A 6,912-nucleotide genomic window follows, 5' to 3' on the forward strand; every position below is an offset into this window, starting at 1 on the left:
CCACTGGCCTGTGATCTTCCTGCATTCGGCATTATTGCATGGCCGCCTGACTCTAAAGAGGAATGTATGGACAAGTATCAGAGTTATGGGCTTGATCTGGACTGGGCTGGGATGTTTTCTCAATATTCAATTGCTCTTTGATATGAAGTTCTCTCTTACACACCAATGAGTGGCTATGAATTTGTTTCTCAAGTCCACCTGGACTAACACAAGGGAGGTCAAGTGGCCACGTATCGAGTTCCATCCAGCAACATCAAGATGACAATGGCCTCTTCCTGATCGGAAGGCTCTTCAAGACTCTTGCCTGTGGCTAGAGGGGATCTGGATGTCTGAGGAGATGGTCTGCAGATGGGTTTTGGGTTCCCACTGTCCTCCACAGCCTTCTACAAATTGGGTGTTTGTAACTTCAGCTCTGATACGCTTCTCTTTGTCATACTCAAATGTTGTCATTGTCCTCTTGGGATCACACAAGCTGGTGTGCTTTCTCCATGTGGACTTAGTTGACTCCTCCATTAGGTGGCTGCTTGTTTGATGACAAGCCTTTATGACCTGATAGCGGGGCACCCTCTACTATCTTCACCACACTTTGGTGTAACACCCTTATCTTCAGTGGTCATTTCATGAAGGTGAGTATCGAGCAGGGTCATGCTATCAGAACTCTTCGTGAATTGGGGCTAGAGTTAAGTGGGAACCCAGACGCCATCTTCTTGTCCACGGGGTTTTCACGGGTCAGGTTTACTCTGGCAATCGTAATGTGACAAAATCAAAACCCCGTACAATCAACTGCATCAATAGCAGCCATACGCCAAGCAGCAACCGAACAGACAACACACACAAAAAGGAAACCAGAAAGAAAGAAACCAACTACAAACAGGAAAGCAAAGCCCCCTACAAACAACGAGGACACCCCTGTCAATCATCCCCCTGGAGGATGAGTCGATTGCACTGTTACTGTCATCCATTTTCCCCAAATGCACAGCATTGCAGGTCCTGTCGGTCTGAGGAGTCTATGCCAATACAGTTCCACCTTGTGCCAGAACCCACGAGGAGTTTTTGACCTACACAACTCTCTTGGGCTCTGTGGACCCCAAGTACAGGGATTGGTGCTGGGGGGGGGGGTGTGGGCTTCCTGGATCAGTTCTTCCAAATGCAGATCCCCGCTCAACGGATCAGAACCTGCAAGGTGGGCACCAAAGCTCAACGTGTATGATGATCCCGGGTCCTCTGGATCCCTACTGGATTCAGTGACCATCACGTTCACAGTCCTGGGGTGGCCACTCTCTGCTTCCTCTCCCATCCAAGTACCCCGGCCCTCAGTGCGAGGGGCAGGCAGCCTCGAGGCGGGGTTCAGTTCACTCAGCCGGGCCTCTGTGTTACGTCCTTCTGAAATTGCCCCTGCCTTGTGCCTTGCTGCCTGCAAGACCAGCTTCCACGATCATCATGACTCTTAGTCCGTGGCGTGGTTCACTGAAGGTTGAGTAGGGAAAACGTCGTGTGTCTACCCAGGAAAATGAAACCTGGCCCATTGCCCCTCTAGGTTCCCTTCACCCATTGTTTAGCATCCCTTCCCACTCTGTGGTTAGCTGTCACCACTGGGCCACTTCTAGTTTCTCGCTATTGTGAACCGTGCTGCCATGAACACGGGAGAGCCCACCTCCACTTGGCACATGCCCTCTGACCTCTTTAAGGTGTTGAAGAGCAAGGTTGTTACGTTGAGGACCGAGGTGTGTCTGAATTTAGCCACGGTATTTTCAATGACCTCATATGCTTGTGAAAGTTGGATGGTAAATAAGAAAGAAAAGAGAAAAAAAAAAGAAAATATGTTAGTGTGGGTTGACTAGAGAAACAAATTCAGCTATTCATATGTGTATACGAAAGAGCTTTATATAAAAGAGCAATTGTATATTGAGAAAACAACTCAGCCTAGCTCAGATCAAGTCCATAAGTCCGATATTAGCTCATGTCTATGAATTCCTCTTCAGACTCAGGCAACACACAACACATGCAATGACGTTTGCTGAATGCAGGAAGATCAAAGGCCAGTGGGTGGAAAGTCTTGTGGGTCCAGTGGTGGAAGCATCTCAGCACTGGTGTGGCTCCTCCAGCTCCAGGGCTCCATCAGCATAGCTCCATGAAGCAGAGAGAGTATGTGTCCCAGCTCCAGTGAGGAAGACAGGAGTTCCCAACATCTTCAGGAGAAGGCCCTGCCCACAGGGAGGCCTCATTGGCTGTGACCTGATACAGGCTAGACCCCACCCCTTTGCTCAAGTTGACAGGAGATGATGTAACTGCCATACTGGCCCCATGCTGGGTAATGTGGGAGGCCCAGAGGTGAATCACAAGTGAAAAGGGACAGAAACAAGAGCCCCCAAACTAACCAGGAGCTGGGGGAGGACCAGAAAAGATCATGGACAGGTTTGATGATGAATAAATGCCACCTGACAGATTTTTTAAAATTGTTATTGATAACATGTACAGCCAAACAGGCACTAGTTCAAGTTTCTCTACGTACCATGGGTTACATGCTAGACTTTGGCAGCCATTCTCACCCCCCTTTTCTCAATTGTTTTTCTCCATTCGTTAGGTCAGCTCACTGCCCGCTAAGCGTCCTAGTCAACCTTTCGATATGCTGTTCTCATTTGCTGAGCTCATAGCTCGAGTTCTTTAAAAGTGCTTTAAATGTTCAAGGCAGGCTGTCTCTACTGACTTAGCTAAACCCGTGTCTGGTTTATAGAAGTTTGTTGGTTGAAGGTTTAAAGACTATCACAGGGCAATCCTTTACGTGTGGTGATGGGGTGGTGGTAGTTTATCCAGGATCGGTGGCTCCAGGATGTCTGGATTCCATGAGCAGTCGAAACTCTTTTCCTTGTTCTTCCTCTTTGATCAGGATTCATCTACAGAGCCTTTGATTTAGAAAACCAAACCAAACCAAACAAACCGGTTCGGTCCTGGTCACGGGGCACCATCTAGTTCTTCTGGGTCTCAAGGTAAAGGAGGCAGTTTCTGAAGACAGCCACTTGTGGAATCCAGTCCCCACAATTGAAGGGGTCCTTAGGAGCCACGTGTGCCATTCAGGAGAACAAATAGGACCAAAAGATGGGGCGGTAGGGGCTCCTCATCCCAATGTTGGAATCAAGAGGCAGAGAACTCATTCATTTCACTGGGAGAATGTACAATGGCGAGGCATGCAAGCCTCCCTCAGGCACCCGCACAAGAGATTGCTGCACAGTGTGAACCTGAGAGATCCTGTTATTTCAGAACTCTTCGAAGGAAGTGTCTGGCAGGCGATTGAACAATGGTGTCACCTGGTGTCAAGCGCTCCTTAAGAAGAGTGAACGGCAGCATTGGAGACTTTCAGAGATTAGCATCCTCTTGACAGTCCGTGTGAGAACCCAGACCTTTGTAGGAGGCAGCTTATCATTTCATAGAGGGGTGGTTCTCAACCTGTGCGTTGTGACCCCTTTGGGGGGTCGAACGACCCTTTCACGGTGGTCGCCCGATTCATCACAGTAGCAAAATGACAGTGGTGAAGTAGCCGCCAAAAGAAATGTATGGTTGTGGGGTCACCACGACATGAGGAACTGTATTAAAGGGCTCAAGGCATGAGGAAGGTTGAGGACCACTGTCGTACATGTGAAGAACCTATGTACAGGTTACATGTGAAGAACCTATGTACAGGTTACATGTGAAGAACCTATGTCCTGGAGACAGTATATCTAGACTTCACTCTAAGTAGCCGGCAATAAGGGACAAAGGAGAAGCTGACTCCTAGCATGAGAGGCACCCTGTGAGCTTAACTGCTTTGAAAAATAGGCATCTTTCAGGTCAGTAGGGGTGAGCCAAGCACCCCATAAAAGACCGCTTTACATTAGCATCTTAAAGGAGGGCAGTGGTGGAGAGAACTCCTTCTTTCTTTCTTTTTTTAAAAAAATCATTTTACTGGGGGCTCTTACAGCACTTATCACAATCCATACCTACATCCATTGGGTCAAGCACATTGGCACACAGGTGGCCCTCATCATTTCCAAGACATTTTCTTTCTACTTGAGCCCTTCGAATCTGCTCATTGTTGGCAAGAACTCTTTCTACCTGGAGGAAGTCTATTAAGTTTCATCTCTTAGCTCGGCACTGTGGAAGGCTTTTTTGTTCTTTCTCACTAGAGCCGGTCTCCCAAGCCCTGTGGTCACGAGTGTCAAGATTAGGCGGCTCACATGTTCATCCAGGATCTCAGCTTCCCACAGCCACACGATCCACTTCCTCCCGCTGCACATTGAGAGAGATGGACATGGTGGTTTCTCACACCCGGGGTCGCCGTGGGCCCGCGTCAACTCAAGGGGTCCTGGTTGGTGGTAGGAGTCAGGGAGAGGACCTATGACATAGAAGAAATAGGTGCTGGAGTCAAGGTGGAAGGAGAGAGTTGGATCCATTTAGAAGCTGTGAGGCTGGAGCACAGAACGGGGGGGTGGGGGTGGGGAGACAACCCCAGAGAGGCCAACGAGGCCAGTCACCAACAAGGCCAAGGAGTTCATCCCGTGGGCGGCAGAGTGGGAAGCAGAGGTGGGAGGAGGTGAGGGCAGACGCACCTTCAGGGGCTACAAAAACACTCAGTAAATCAAAGGTCACTAGAAACGGTCAGGCAAGCAAGGCATGGGGTGCGAAAAGGGGAGAGCGTTTATTCATTAACTTCTTGGTTGACCCGCATTCTTGGAGTGTGTAGTCTGTGCCCAAAAAACACTCTACGCTCTCCTTTCTGAGGGTGTCTGGCTGCTCAGTGGACAGATAGCGACATAGTTGCCATTCCTCTTCTCCCTCCACCATGTGCCCATGTAACTGGGATCCCCATCCTTCTCCAGGGTACCCACGGTTTTCTATGATCCACACAGCTGAATGCCTGGGCACAGTCAGTAAAACACAGGTAAACGGCGGGCAAGGAGGGAGGGGGAAAATGAAGAGCTGATACCAAGAGTTCAAGGTGAAAGCAAATGTTTTGAGAACGATAAGGGCAACAAATGTACAAATGTGCTGGACACAATGGATGGAGGTATGGATTGTGATGAGTTGTATGAGCCCCCAATCAAAAGATTAGAAAAAAGAGACATAAGTAAACATCTTTCTTGGTATTACCTGCTTTCAGCCAAGATCCATCTGACATCAGCCATGATCTCCCTCGCTCCGCGGCCTCTCCTGAATCAATTGCACACGTGCATATGGAAGTTGGATGTTGAATAAGGGAGTGCCATGGAAGAAGCACACCAGCCTGTGTGATCATGAGGTGCCGAAGGGATCAGTTATCAGGCATCAAAGAACAAAAAATCATATCATTGTGTGCTCACCTCCATGATATGATCGCTGAAGACAAATGGGTGCATAAGTAAATGTGGCCAAGAAAGCTGATGGTGCCTGGCTATCAAAAGATATACCATCTGGGGTCTTAAAGGCTTGAAGGTAAACAAGCCGCCATCTAGCTCAGAAGCAACAAATCCCACATGGAAGAAGTACACCAGCATATGTGATCACGAGGTGTCGAAGGGACCAGGTATCAGGCATCATCAGAACAAAAAATCATATCATTGTGAATGAAGGGGGGGTGTTGAGGAGTGGAGACCCAAAGCCCATTTGTAGGCCACTGGACATCCCCTTACAGAAGGGTCTCAGGGAGGAGACCATTAGCCTGGTAAACCCCTGTAGGTGGGGTTTACACCCTACTGATAATGGTTTCTATGGAGATCCAGAGAACAGGTCAAACCTGCTCAGTGACATCCAAAGTTAGGCTGCCACCCTGAATCTAGGATCAGTGTCACATGTGTACCTCAATCCCTCCCCTTCCTATTGTGTGTATATCCTTAGATTGTCCCCCTCTTATTGTTGTATAACCTAGAGTTCAACCCCTTCCTGTGACTTATGTCTTTACCTGTAATTAGTGGGCTTGCACTTCCCCCAAGGTATATAGGCCTGGGTTAGCAATGAAGAGCTCTCTCGGGCTTCCCTCTTGGCCTATCATTGACTCCCCCTTCCTTGCTCCCCTGTTCCCTTTCCCCTTATCCTCCTTCCCCTCCCCCTCTCTCCACGTGGACCACCAAGTGGGGCTGAGGTGAGCGTGCTACCATGAAATGTGTCTGACTCCATTATTTCTCTCTCTCTTTTATCCCTCATGCTCTCTGTGACTTTATTATAATATTTACATGTCTCAACTGTACAATTGTGCCTATTGAACCCGCGATTAGTTGTGGGGGGCTGGCCTATCCCCCCACAAAGTACCATAAGTAGATGGTTTCAACCCAACCAACAGAAGCATCTTCTCTCACAGTGGAGGCTAGAAGTCTAAACCCAGGGTGCGAGCCCTAGGCTCTCTCTCTCTGCTTTCTCTCAAGGAAGGTCTTTGGCATCAACCTTCCCTTGGGTCTAGGACAGCGGTTTCTCAACCTGGGGGTCACGACCCCTTTTGGGGGTCAACCCTTTCACAGGGGTCTCCTAAGACCGTATTTCTGACACCTCGCTCCTCTAGCCATCTCTAGGCGGGTCCGCCCACATGCGGATTCACCCACATAAGGGGTCACCACCACATGAGGAACTGTCTTAAAGGGTCGCGGCATGAGGAGGGTTGAGAACCACTGGTCTAGGAGGTTCTCAGTGCAGGGACCCTGGGATCCAAGGATGCGTTCTGCTCAAAGCTCTTCTTGTCATGTCAGTTATGGGGTGACCTGGGAGCAAGATGGGCTTTCTACTCACTCACAGGGGGCAGTTCTACCAGGTCCTATAGGGTTACTATGAGTTGGCATTGATACATGGCAGTGAATCTTTTTTTTTTTCACGGTTGATTGGCTTTATTACTGTGGCAAGAGCTATTCACAAGTGGCTTGTTTTCTTCTTTATTTTTTTTAAGCTATCAGGAAGAATTTTCCAATATTTTTT

This window comes from Echinops telfairi, unplaced genomic scaffold (assembly GCF_000313985.2).
Source record: "Echinops telfairi isolate 266 unplaced genomic scaffold, ASM31398v2 ScPeMD7_655;HRSCAF=1070, whole genome shotgun sequence".
NCBI classification, from domain to species: domain Eukaryota; kingdom Metazoa; phylum Chordata; class Mammalia; order Afrosoricida; family Tenrecidae; genus Echinops; species Echinops telfairi.